The sequence below is a fragment of the Taudactylus pleione genome, unplaced genomic scaffold (assembly GCF_031769625.1).
Source record: "Taudactylus pleione unplaced genomic scaffold, aTauple2 ptg000559l, whole genome shotgun sequence".
Classification (NCBI taxonomy): Eukaryota; Metazoa; Chordata; class Amphibia; order Anura; family Myobatrachidae; genus Taudactylus; species Taudactylus pleione.
Genome location: NW_028284961.1, coordinates 1,399,096 through 1,414,260, shown reverse-complemented (window position 1 = coordinate 1,414,260; position 15,165 = coordinate 1,399,096). Strand labels below are relative to the sequence as shown.

At 40.7% G+C, this 15,165-nt stretch overlaps 1 pseudogene; it reads left to right on the top strand.

The window, feature by feature from the left end:
- Positions 1-4,804: 4,804 nt before the first annotated feature.
- The window catches only part of LOC148481842 (uncharacterized), a 28,909-nt pseudogene continuing 18,548 nt past the window's right edge, over positions 4,805-15,165 (top strand).

Sequence of the window (15,165 nt, the reverse complement as noted above, 5' to 3'; positions counted from 1 at the left end):
CCCTAGCCTCAATGTACGCAGCCTCATTCCCCCCAGCACCTGTGGGTCTCAGCCAGGCCCGTGTGTCAGTTACACCCATTGCCCCCTCCCCTAGTGTTTGCCTGATCCTCATCCCCTCCCCCCCTTGGCTGCACACAACACTTACCTGCAGCTGCTCTTTTTGGCTGCCTACTGCAGCGCTGCTTCTCTTGGCCATGGCACTGTGCACTGCTGCTGTCCTGGATGTGTGGAGTCGAGCCCGGGCACAGAGGAGCCAGATGGAGGTGGAGCTGTCAGTTGTGTCTGACAGGCTCCGCAATGGCTTGTGGGAGGACCTGCTGCGGCTTCACAGCGGCTATCCCATCAGTCTTTTTTTTATACCAGTAGCTGTGTAGAGCTGCCCACTTGGAGCTGTGCTCCAATTGTGGCAGCAGAAGTGGGTAAGTCTTGGGCAGCCACCGGCCACTGTAGGGACCGACCCAGCGTGAACCAGTTCAGTGTCCCAGCGGCCCAATCCACCCCTGGTATTGTTATATATTAACTTTTTTTATGTGTGTGACCCTTGTTTTATGGGTAATCCAATATATGGATAAGATAAGAGCTAAATATGGATAAGATAAGAGCTAAGTGTCACCTGGTGGATGTAGTTTATAACAGCACCAGTATGAACTTTAACAAAATGGAGGCTATATTATTGTGTGGAGATCTACAACAAAATGTTGTCTGCATATTGAGGATACTGTTGTATCTCCAAACATTTTGTGAGCGTCTCCCTATGTTTAGTTTGTTCAAACTTGAAGAAGTGATTGGTCTAATAGAATCAGATGACCAGATATGTCGGTATATAAACATAGAGAGATTGACTGATTGTCACACTGCACTGAGGAAGTCCGATTGGACGAAACATGTCTGGGCATGACTTGACTAGGACTTGATTCCGGTGACATCACTGTTTCAGAGATTGAATGCAGAATAACATCAAAGATGCCGGTGTGCTGATACTTGATTTGTAATATTGCAATGTATCACACATTGCTTATGTTAGTGTTTTTACTCCTTTTTAGTAAAGTTTATTACTTTTATATACTGTACTTCACTATTGTGCACCTCCTTTTATCTTTGTTCATAAAGTGCAAAACCCTATGGGAGAAGGGATTATTGGGAGTGCTGCACCATGAATATATAAGGACATTTTCTGGACTGCTTAAAAGACACAGATTGCGCAAATTTGGTTAGTGTGTTTGTTTTGGAATATATACAGTATATATGTATTTTGTGTGTGTATATATATATATGTATATATATATATATATATATATGTATGTATATATATATATACACAAAATACAGTACAATGTAGTATATTCTCTTCACCTCTCTTGGTTTCACCAATTTGGTGATAGTTACATTTAACCCTTTTACTGTTGCAGAATTGTATAGGATTCTGATATTTGTGCCACAGACGAACTTGGCACATAAATGATCTGTGCTCATCCTCTCTGGCTGGCAAAGACATGACATCAGGGAATTCTGGGAGTAGCATCACGGTCTCTCTAAAATTAAGACTGAATTGGGGTGCCCAGGGCACTTGTTACCACCTATTGTTGTAAATTACAAATTTTCATTTTCCTATGTCTTCATATAGTTTGATTTTCATGATCTAACTATTCTTATTATTTATTATCTTTTTTTTTTCCATTTATTTACTATTCTTTCTGTTTATGATTAGATTTATAATGATGATTATCATATAATATCACCAACTCTATTAATTTTTCACTATTATTATTACTATTTTTATTATGTTTTAGATAAAGGAATTTCTGTATGTATCATTAAGATATGGGTACCAGAGTTACACAACATATACGCATGTGTATATTTCTGGATTTCTCTATATACGTATTTTAATTGCTTTTACTATGTATCCATTTTTATCTATTTTTCACTTTCATTTTAATATTAGTTTCTCAAAATATTTTTCTCGTAATGTTGTTCTCCAATTTCTGTATTTTCGTTTTATTAATTTCCATGTACATTTTATATGTGAGTATGTATATAGACTCACATATGTGTGTATTTTTTGAGTGTATTTATTTCTGCATTGCTAATACAGTTAAGTGCAATACAGAGACCTCTAAGAGTGTACAGGATGTGAACAATTTCCATTAATTAGCTACTACACAGTGTCACTCTTAATTGAATCTACAACTGATGTGGTTTTCACCTGCAACAGATTATCATCCTTCTAAACTATAAAACTAACCTATGAGAATGGGAACTTTTACCTCTGAGGAAACGGCCATCTTACTAGGGCCGAGAAACGCGTTAGGTGCTCCCATTTGTATTTTCAGGAACAAGACTCACTGAGTTTAGCCATTCCACCGCATCAAGCCGACTGAGAGGCCATCTCCGGAGGCGGCTCTACCACGCATCATCCAGGAACAGCAATACGCTGACTCCAAACAATCAGCTGCAACTAGCCCAATGCAAGGCTATCAACGGTGGACATTACCATTCAGTGAGATGTTGTTCACTCAAGAGCGGCGAACATTCATCCCAGCCGCTCCACTTACAGAGCTACACTGACATCACTGTTACGAGCCGTTCTGCTCTTCCACTCATTTTTCTCCCGGCCGGGACTTGCAAGTGGACACATAGTTTACAATTCTTCTACCACTGGGCACCCGAGCAATATCTCTCATCTAGCGGGTAAGCCATTATTACTTCCCATTAATGTTTTTTATATAATTTATTTTTTAAACAGCCATCGGAACATGTGGGAACAATCTGATTCTAATACAGTTGTCACATATCATTTTTGGATGATCAAATGAAGATTAAGTGTAAGACTCTACCTTCTGCGAATACACTTCAGAGGATATCAAGGACCACTCTGACCGAGACATTTTAAATCAATTATTATCAGAATAAATCAAATTCCGTATCTATAACCATATTACATCACTGTTTTATATTACCCTCCTGTCCTAGTTTTTAATGTGATCTATTTATCTGCTGATTTGTATAGATACATCCTTTCTATAATTTTATTTATTTTACCTTATTTCATGTCATTGAGGCAATAAATGTCAGTTTATTTTTTCATTATTTGCATGAGTGCTGCAGCAACAAATCATTAAGCGCTCCCACATTTGTTCTTTTCTTTCCTGTAAGTTTTCGTGGGGTTTGCCCCATAAGTGGTGTGCTGCATTAAGATTTGCATCTTTTAGTTTTTCTTGGAATGCCTGAATTTGTGTTTTCTTCTATTTCAGTATTAGGTCCTCTGCTTTTCTCAGTATATACCACCTCTCTTGGAAAACTAATCAGCTCTCTTGATTTTCAGTATCATCTGTATGCGGACAATACTCAAATCTACTTAGCCTCCCCAGATTTATCACCATCTGTGCTGGTCCGTGTCACTGAATGTCTCTGCCATTTCATCTTGGATGTCATCTCGCCACTTCAAACTTAATATATCCAAAACAGAATTAATTATATTTCCACCGGCCAATAGTAGTTACCAACCTGATATCTCTATTACTGTTGACACCTCGACAATGAAACCCACAAGCTCGCTGCCTAGGTGTCATCTTTGACTCTGAACTGTCTTTTGTTCCCCACATTCAATCTGTCTCTAAATCCTGTTACATACATCTAAAAAACATAGCCAAAATTTGACCATATCTTATGCAAGACACTGCAAAAACTCTAATACACGCACTTATTATTTCCCGCATTGACTATTGCAATAGTCTCCTTATTGGTCTTCGAAAAAACAGGCTCTCCCCACTACAATCCATTTTGAATGCAGCTGCGAGGTTGATTTTCTCACCAAATGTTCAGTGTCTGCCGATCCACTCTGTCAGTCCCTCCATTGGCTGCCGGTCTTCTACCGTATTCAATTTCAAATACTTACACTCACACATAAAGGTATTAACCAAACCACACCAACATACATCTCTTCACTTATCTAAAAATATCTTCCAACCTGACATCTCCGCTCTGCACAAGATCTGCGTCTCTCATCCCCGCGCATTACTTGTTCCCATGCACGGTTACAGGACTTTTTTCGGGCTGCACCCACCCTGTGAAATGCCCTCCAACACACAATAATACTTTTCACTAGTTTCCAAACATTCAAGCGTTCTGTGAAAACTCACCTCTTCATACAAGCTTATCAGATTCCAGGACCACCCACCTAACTTTTATAGCTCCCTATCTAAATCTATTCTTATAGTAAACACCTATCACATCTTGTCTTTCTTCAATTTAACATCCTCCTAACCCTAGGCCAACTTTCCTGTGTGATTGGCTTATACAGCCCACCAAGAACATCTGCAATCGGGCTGGACCAATTTGCGATTTGTAGCACCTATCCTTGTGTATCAACTTGTGAGAAGGTCCCTGTTACCCTTATGTATGTCTTTTACATATGTCTTGTATGTATGTATGTATGTCTGTCTTTAACAACCCAGTAAAATGTTAATGTTGGTTCAAATTGTAAAGTGCAACGGAATTTGCTGCGCTTTAAAAGAAACTGTTAATAAATAAATAAATAAATAATATACTCAGCCTACAGTCACTTTCAGTTATTGGCACTCTGCATTACATATGAGGTGGTTTTATGTCTCTATGTAGTCTTTGCTCCCGCACCTTCAAGAAATAAGGAAACATGTTGAAATAATTATTGCAGTTATGTTATCATTTATTACCAAGGAGGACGTTCTGTGTTTATTATTCACATACAAAGTAACTTGAAGAAGGTAATTACATTGTCACATTACTTGCAGTTACAGAGAATATAGAAGTCAACAAACTACACATGGATATAGACGAATATAAACAAATTATCAATGATTTCAATTTTGACCAATGTAGGAGAGGTAATCCAGCTGTTTGGTCTTTTAGGAAATGGTAAATCCTCATTCATCAACACCTGTAAGTACGTCTGGGATGATGGAGAATTCAAGAAATGGGCAAAGGCGAGGGGTTCTGATGGAGGAGCTACAGCTGAGAGAATACCATATAACCTCACACAGAACTTCACTCTAGTCGATAATTGTGGATGTTACAGACTAGATTCCTACAAGACTGGAGAGATCTTTGCTCAGCTCAGTAAGAAATTAATGTCATTATTCTGTCACTGAGTTTATGGAAATAAATATTTTATTTAATTTCCATCATTAACTGTATTAAATTACTTAAAGCTATCTAAATATAAATTATATCATACTAGCAGGGATACCCGGTGCTGCCTGGGTTGAAGACTGTACCCTGAACTACACCTGCAGCATTTATTTGTTTACATTGTCCTCATCTATAACCCCATTCCATTGATCCTGGAGAGGACCCCACTGTTTGCTAACATGCATGCAGACAGTGGCGTAACTACCATGGGTGCAATGGATGTGGCTGCTATGGTGCCTGAACTGCCTCTGTGACCCATCACTCCCCTTGCTCCCAGTCACACAAGCAAGGTGGGCCGATCCAGCCATTAAGGGGAGACCAAGTGTAAGCGGTTATGATTTGGTGCCACCCCACCAGCTGTAATTCAGTGCACCAGCAGATGCACTGGCAGGCAGTAAAAGAGAAACAGCACCGCCAGTTGAGAGGCAATAAGAACTTGTGAACCGGCAGCCAATCAGCAGTGGCGGCTAATGATTGGCTTTAGCTTCAAATTGCATCAGTGCTATCTGTCCATGTCTGCCACTGCCTGCCCATGCATCAGCTGTAATTAGTTGGCAGACAGGCCACAAATCCATATCTTCTGGCTGCTGATGGCACACAGAGGTGAGAGGCTGCTGGAGGGTTCCTGGAAGGTGAGTTGCTGGTGGGCATTAAGTGTAAGGGGCACTACTATTGTGTGGAATAATGTGTTTTATGGTACACTACTACATGGCATAATTTGTAAAAGGCATTACAGTGTTAAAATATGTGAAGGGCATTAATATGTAGTGTAAGAGGCATTACTGTGTGGCATAATGTAGAAGGGACACTATTACTGCATGCCATACTGTGTAAAAGTAGTACTACTGTATGGCATAACCTGAATAGGGTCTGTGTGACATAACATGAATGGACTCTGGAGCTCATTCAGACCCGCTCGCAAGATGCGATCGCTCGATGGCAAAAAAGGGGCCAAATATTTAAATGAAGTGCACGTACTGCGTCGCGCAAGGACGCCCACTATGTTTTAGCGAGCTATGGCAAAGTGCACTCTCAAATGTCTATCGACACCCCCTTCCCACTCACAACTCATGACATCTCCGGGAAATGAAGGATTAATCGGGACTATCAAGAGCCATCAGAGCAGCTCGCAGCCCTTGGGGTTGCCTTAGCCCGCCGCAAGCACTGTGATCAGTGTGGGCTGAAATGCATGCAGGTGACATGTACAATGATGCTATTTTGCTAATTATGCACGCCCTTCAAACAGAGTTTTGGCGGGCAGACACGCCTGCGTTCGCACATCCTCTCCCCCGTTTACAAGCATCATCTCCTGTTACCACCCACAAATGGCATTATCTGTCACTCAAAGAAGCGAGCTGATAGTGGCTTACGAGCAACCAAATTCAGATCACAAAGACTGGCTTGCGCACGTGCACTGCGATTTATACGCATGCGCAGATGGGTGAAAACTGCTCAGAGCGAGCGATTGCGCCCTAGCGAGCGGGTCTGAATGAGGTCCTCTGTGTGGGGGTAAATGTATGTGCTTTTTACCTTTGGGGGTCTTTTTGAAATTCTTGCTATGTGGTCCATAAACTTCTAGTTACGACATGCAAACACAGAGGCTCTGGATTTAATATGAACCAGCATTAGTCATCAAGTTTGCTCAGACTGAGGTTAAGAGGATACTTTTGTAGCTTTCTCAAAGGTTTTTGGCAGACTGCCAATTTCCACTGGAGCAGCCCCAGAGTCTGTATAATTTTAGATTGTCCCCATTTTTAAGGATCGTGTGACAGTGTGTGGCCCTGCTATAGTTCAAATCTATGAATTCAAAATAAAAATAAGACTCTTTTTTTTGGGGACCTTCTTAATTTGAATTATTTAAAGTATTAAAATATTAACCTTTACTAAGATACCTTTAAAAAATGGTTGGACATACAACATACAAACTTAAAATTGAAATACATATTAGAACAATCTCCTATATGAACTCAGTAACCTGCTGTAACAAATCAATAATTTGCAGCAGATATTAATATCAATCCGATCATGTGATTATCAAATTAAATAAATCATTACAATCATTGCACATTTGAAGCAAAGTAGTGTATTTATAGAAATTCATAGTATCATCCTGCACATACAGTGAGCCAGCCTACCCAATAACTATATCCGCATGTCACTGCACTGTAAATAATTTGTCTGGAAAGTGAAATGATAACCTTCCAACATCTAATACCAGCTATCATTAACTTCCAGATGATCATTGGTTAAAAAATTACTCAACCAGGATATATTGCTTATGTCTCCTCTCTGATCAGAATGCTTCAATCCACAAATAAAACATACAGATGGGCCCAGCTGCATTGTTGCTCATAGTGCAGTGAGCCTTGCATTCAGGTACTCGCAATAGCATCTCCATTCAATCCTATGGACACGCACTCCCGCTATCAGGAATGCACCATAGCGTAGCATGGCACATATCGCAATTTGCAGGCACATTTGTGCCGTGATAGGCAACAAACTGGGTGCATCTGTATTGTTGCTGTGTACATTTGCACAATTTACATCTATTGTTATTACATGTGTGTGTATATATATAAAACAAAGGAAGTGTCATATGCTATAGTTTGTTGGTAATATTCCATATAATAAATGCAATTTATTCCTACTCTAAAACAAGGGCATATTAGCCTCTAAAAGTTATACACAGACAGCAGAGAACTTTCCATTCCTTATGCATTCAAATGGTAGTTTATTAGGCCAGATATTCAAATACTAATAAACAGATTAGATAGAGAAACTCAATGTATCCAGTTGCTAATTACCCTGCTTCTGCTGTCTCAACATGATGTAACCAGTGGATGAGTGATGAGAGAACAGGGCAAGACTGCTGGGACGTAAGGAAGAGGAGAGCACTTCTGCTGTCACTGCTGCATTGCCACAGTCAGACCTAGACATAAACCTAATCCTGGTCAAACTAAACCACCATACCAAATTTGGTGGAGCCAGATCCAAAACTCTGCTCGTGCATAAAGGACAAACAGATGGATGGACGGACAGACACGCTTTCTCGCTTATTATATAGATTTGTTAAGAATGTAACTGTGGAATAAACATTGTATTTTACTATGATTAAAGGGTTTATTCATCCAAACTATAAAATATAGGAGATAATTAAGTTTAGAACTCACATCAAGTTCTACCTAAATAATGGAGGCATTCATCATCCCTCCTGTACATAATTTTCTTTTCCCAAAAAATTTAATTTTTATGGAGACAGCGTTTCGGATGTTAGGGAGCTTACACCTGCTGCTCTCCTCCTCTGATAGCCTTCGGAGCCGCACATGCGCCATGGACATCAGCAGTCAAGCTGTCACTCACACAGGTGGTGGTTACTATAATCCATCTGGGTAATGGGGAGAACTGTGCAGAGCCTGCAGACTGGTGCGGTCCAAAGATGGCTGCACTGAGAACCCGCAAACAAAGACTTGGAGAGATCTGATACAGCTGGAGGCAAAGGGTACAGTGAGCATGGAGCAGGGGGGAGTAGGGGAAGTGAGAGAGATCTGAAAAGATCCCTTCTGTTACACAAGCTGAAGTGTAAATTAAGTGCCAAAGCTATTCATTATAAAGATAATAGAGGAGATTATCACAGATACAGCTGTGTCCTGCTACATCTTTGCTCCATACACTATTAGCAATGTAGTGGGCCCTGATATCTGCTCCCTGTCCTGCTGCTGCTTGGCGTTATAAGTCACATCATGTTGCAGTAAGTTGCAATGTAACATACTGAGGCACAAGATAAGCAGGAGAGTGTAATATAAATTTCTGTCCACCAGATGTCACTTTTCCTAAACTGCACAGCGCATGTACCAAATAGCCAACAAAGCTTCTGTAGTGCTACCTGCTGATTGGCTGATGTAACTTGTAATTTGTTACACTATACAGTACTGCAGAACAGCATATTTATCATGAGTCCAGAGCTGCAGGTGACTGTGTAATACAGGATTAAATCATTTGGTGAGTCCTGTGATTTCTAAGACTACATATCTGTGTGGCTGTGAAGATGCACACACAGCATTCCATAAAGTTGGAGCAACTCAAGTTCAAAATTCTCAAGGTGCTCTGCCGAACTCATACATTGCTCTGAACTAGCCACCACCTTTCATTTCTATGTTATGCCACACAGCTGCATTAGACTCTGAACCACTATAGACATTGTATTGTACATGTTACTTGGTGGAAAGATGCCTGCTTAACATGACATACACAACAGGTGTGACTGCTGCTATAGCTGGCTTGCGTGTTTGTGGGCGAGTGGATAAGGTGAGTGCTTTACAGTGCTGGTGCCACCGGTTTGAAGCCTGGAAAGGGACAATGTAATTTTATAAATCAGTAATTTATTAGCCAATAGTCAATGTCTAATGCAGCTGTGTGGCATAGAAAGTAGGGGGAAGTGTGGAGCACTACATAAAGTTGAGCAGAGAACTTTAAGAGTATTGAACCTGAAATGATCTCTATTTATGAAAAACTGCCTGTATGTCTCTACACCATATAATGACAGTGTACTGTACAGTGTGGATGGTACATAACAAGTACAATATAATGGACACAAATCAAGAAATAATGAACCAGTGCTATACAGACAGGAGTCCCTTCTTTTCTCCCAGGGCAATCCTGAATAAATGGTGTAGTCTTCTCACACTTTCTAACACAGATTGAAATGACCACAACTTACATAATCATCCTGTCACGTGTGCATCTCAAGGTATCTTTATAAAATGGGATATTATCAGGAAAAGATGAAAGTGGAAATTCAAGTTACATAGACATCCTGTCACACATGCCCATAAAGGTATCTTTCAAGCGAAGGCGGCCGTGAAGGTGAAAAGAAAGATGATCCTTATTCCAAGCAGAAAAAAGACAATATTTAATAAATAAAAAGAAAGTCCACATATAAAAACAGATCCAACACAGAGTGTAAGTGTCCCAACTGTAACCACCAGTCTGCAGTCCAAGGGAAACAGGGATGAGGTGAGTCCACGAACACTGATGGTAATTCCGTGTAGATGGATATGAAAGGAGCGCGGTTTGTGGTAAGTCCGGCTGATGGCCTCAACTTGTTTCGTGGGTCCACCCCTCTTTATCAAGAAGTGCCGTCATCTCTGTAATAGTCGGTTGATATAGCAGGTATCCTCCAGTCAAATGCTCATTTCTAACCATTCAGGAAACATTCTAAAGAGCTAATTAACTTACAATAAACCCCACATGGTATGGGGTATTGACCATTAGACCTAAGGTTGTACAGATAATTAAAAACAGGGATTTCTCACTGGCAAATTAAACACAAGTAATATAGTAAATCTGATCATAGAAGTAAACATAAAAAGTGTAACTGATGGTTACATCTTCAGGTAAAAAATATATAAAAATTGCACTCCTATGCAGGTTTAAATATGGATTTTGAAACCAAATGGTTTCTATGATTTTTTGTGTAGTCTTTTTAAATTGTTTTTGTGCTATATTTGATCACATGCACTAATATATATATATATTTTTTGCCTTTTTTCTCCCTCCTATTCTCTCTGATTCATTGTTGAGTTTTCCTCTTATTATATGAGACGTTGTTGATGTTTGCTATTTTATAGAATTAATATTTTTATATAAACTGTCACTGCATGGGAGTCTAATTTTTATATACTTTTTACCTGAATATGTAACCATCAGTTGCACTTTTTATGTTTACTTCTATGATCATTTTATATATAATATTTATTGAGGTTTTTACATTTTTCACAAAGACAGCTCATATCGCAAGACATATGAAAAACTGTTCTCGCATTGCTAATCATATACAATAGAAAAACAGAAACAAAAAGAGGGTAGTACATAGTTACAACATTTTAATCCTATGCTATTATTAACCTCAATAACCTTAATTTCCAGTCATTTCCAGTCTATTCTGAACACCTCACACCTCACAATAGTGTTTTTATGTCAAAAAGGTTGCACCGAGGTAGCTGGGTGACTATGCTAAGCGACACGAGTGGGCGGCACAAACACGTGGCCCATCTAGGAGTGACACTGCAGTGGCAGACAGAATGGCAGTTTGAAAAACTAGGCCCCAAACAGTACATACTGCAAAGAAAAAAAAGAGGTGCAAGATGGAATTGTCCTTGGGCCCTCCCACCCACCCTTATGGTTGTATAAATATGACATGCACACTTTAACAAACCAATCATTTCAGCGCCAGGGTCTGCCACATGACTGTGGCTGAAATGATTGGTTCATTTGGGCCCCCACAAAACAAGCTGGCAATTAATGTGTCCCTGCACAAACTGGCTCTACAGAGGCAAGATGTCGTCCTCATCCTCCTCATCCACCGATTCCTTTGATAAAACAGGAAAAAGGGATTTAGGTGTCCCTGGACTGCTTATGGTCTTAGCCAAAGTTTCTGAACTTGACAGTAACTTTTTATGAACGCGCTGCAGGTGCCGTATAATGGAGTATGTTCCTAGGTGGATAATGTCCCTACCCCTACTTATTTCACCTTTACATATGGTACATATGGCAAGACAGTTGTTGTCCGGATTTGGATAGAAATATTGCCAGACCAAAGAGGTGGAATCTTTGGTCTTCTGCCCAGGCATGACCGTGATGGGTTTTTTCATCCCATGGACAACAACTGTCTCCCCCGGAGCCTGATTTAAACAAACCACATCACCATCAGAATCCTCCTCGCCAACTTCCTCCTCAGCGCCAGCTACACCAGTATCCTCATCCTGTTGTACTTCAACAGTGACATCTTCAATTTGCATATCAGCAAGTGGACTGTTGGTGCTCCTTTCAGCACTTGCAGGGGGTGTGCAAATGGTGGAAAGAGCCACCTCTTCCCGTCCAGTGTTGGGAAGGTCAGGCATCGCAACCGCCACCACACTTGGACTCTCATTGGGGATTTGTGATATCTTCTTAGAAAGCACAGTTCTTCGCTGTGCTTTAGCCAGCTTAACTCATTTGATTTTTTTAGCGGGAGGAGGGCTTCCATTGTCATGTGAAGCTGAACCACTAGTCATGAACATAGGGAAAGACCTTAGCCGTTCCTTGCCACTCCGTGTCATAAATGGCATATTGGCAAGTTTATGTCTCTCTTCAGATGATTTAAATGTTTTATTTAAGGTCATTTTTCTGAACTTTGTCATTTGGGATTGTATGTGCCCTCTACTATGACATTGGGCATCGGCCTTGGCAGACGACGTTGATGGCATGTTATCGTCTATGTCATGACTAGTGGCACCAGCTTCAGCACTAGGAGGAAGTGGTTCTTGATCTTTCCATATTTTATTTTTATCGGAGAAAGTTTGGTCCTCCATTTATGTTATAATGATTTGATATATACGTGCGTCTAAGGCGCACACAAACACAGAAAATATTTTTTTATTTTTGCTGGAGAGTAGTGCACTTTGTGGGTTACACCACCCTTTAAGAAATGAGCCAGCTGGCTCTTTACTTATGGGACACAGGCGCACGCTTGTCGCTGCTCCTTTGTTGATGCACGTGCAGCCACAGTGCACACAATTCACAAACACAGAAATTTTATTTTTTTTTGCACCCCTGATGGACAGAGCACCCCCTGGACAACACTACAGCACCCCTTTAGGACTGGGACACTGCATAGGACTTTGGAGTGGACACAGCCCCTATGGACAACTGACTGCACAACACAGTCCAGCCAGCCCCTATGGACTTTGAAGGAGTGGACACAGCCCCTATGGACAACAGCTGCACAGTGCAGCACAGCACAACACTACACTACACAGCCAGCCCTAAATCCCACCCTCCCTCTTCACCGTGCACAGCCAAGTGAGAAAATGGCGCCGACGTGGGTACCTTATATAGGATCCAAAACCCGTGATAGCCGGAAGGTGGGATGATGACGTTTTGCCTCGATTTCAGATCCGAGTCAGGCGGGAAAAGTCGAGCCTGACTCGGATCGGACTCGGATCGGGGGGGCTCGGGGGGATTCGGATTTCAGAAATCCGAACCCGCTCACCCCTAGCATATACATGTAGGCTAGGTGTTCCGAGGGCTGTGTTGTAGACACTTACATGGAATTGTGGGCTAAGCTTATACAGAGATGTCTGATTGCAGATGGATCTCTTGCACCGGCTGTAATGTTGGTATAAATTTATTTTTATTCATATTCCAGGTAATTTGCTTGCTCTGGGAAACATTGTTAAATGGAGCAGAGGATTTGACCTTGTTAATAGAATTGTGAAGGCGGAAAAAGAAATAAAGACTTCAGATTTTATTGTCCTAGTGTTTGTGAGTGTGTAAGAGGATAGTAAGGGGATAATATGTTTTGTACATCTCCCCACATTATATAATATTTTTATTAGGGCTGTATATCAGATAATGTAATTAAGGAAATGCAGTAAAAATCTCACAGAATATTTTTAGTTTAGAAAATAAGTAAGTTAAAGAATTTCCTGTGTGCTCCAATCTTCTGACAGACATGATGTGCTCCCAACAGGGATCTGCCAATATAAGAGGCTCACAAGTTTTATGCTTTTGAAAAGTGTAAAGTTCTGCTGATAAGATAAAGAAGAGGGTTTCTCACTGGCATAGAGCCTTGGCATCCTGGGAACGAGTCTGGGCATGCACTGACTGACAGTGGCTCATTTATATTATATGGTCTCCACTACCATGGACCCTAAAAGGGGCCTAGCAGCCTTCTTCTTCTTAGTTTTCTTTTTTAAAATCAAGTGTTCATTAAACTATCATCCGGCCATTAGATTGAAGCTGCAGCAGTAATACTATAATTTAGAGATGAGCAGTTTGATTTTACTCAGTTATGATCAGATCTAAAAAAACAACATCTTATTGGCTATCCAGCTCTCACTTGTTTTAATTAAGATCAATTTGAAATTGCACAGATTTGGGGAATACAACAGAGTAGAACCAAACTGCTCATTGCTACTATATTTGCATAGTTGGGTGTCATGAGTCAGCACTGTACCATTTTAGCATCTGATCTCCTGCTTAGTAGACTGCCTTTGTGTACTGGACCCTACTTTCTCCTGATGACAAAGCTCTGCATGTGCACCTGGTCTTGGCTTGTCTCATTTTTTCACTACTTTGCCTGTGACCCTGATCTCGGATTCCCTGACTGTGCTCCAGTCTGCTGATTCTGTACCTAGCTATTGTTTCACTCCCATTCCATCATCTCCATGGGTCAGCTAGAGGGCTGTGACCTGTGGACTCCTGGCATGAAGAACATCCTCCCTTGCAGTGATTCTTCGCAAAAACCGGAGAGACTGTTAGACTACACGTCTTCATCCTGTCAGTCCAAAGCCTGTTCTGTCTCCATCCAATCCTACCAGAAACATTACATTGAGTTTGTCTTAGAAGCGTATGGCAAATCAAATGGTGCCAATGCCCATCATCAGCTCATGACCATTATTTACACTTCATGGTGAGCTCCATATTGTCATGCACTTCACATTGACTCACCCATACATTGGCTGCATCTAAATGCCACCTACAACACCTGTCCTGGTCCCCTTGGCACAGTGCATAATGCTGTTGAGTCACCGGGGCAAATACCTCACATCACAGAAAAACAATATAAAAATAACAATTCACTGGGATTAAAAGTAGCAATTTGCTTTACGTCTAGTTCTGAATGAGTCCATCAGGGTTTAGTTATCATCAAAGCCTCGACACTCTATGTAGCAGCTTTATTTTCCCTTCTGGTAGAATCAGCCCTAAATACAATTTATGTTCAATTAATTGAAAAATAAAAAGCTTTAGTACTAGGAAACCTAGAGTCATGTGGATATTTGTGTTTTGGATTTAAAGATAAGTAAAACACAATCAATGAGTTTATTTTTCAAAAGGCAAAAAGAAAATGTACAGTAGCGTCGCGGCTTTTACAGAGCGATGGGATTCTATTGGAGCCCCTATACCTTGATGTGATCAGTGATATTTGTTGACGCTACTAACGATCTTACAGCCATG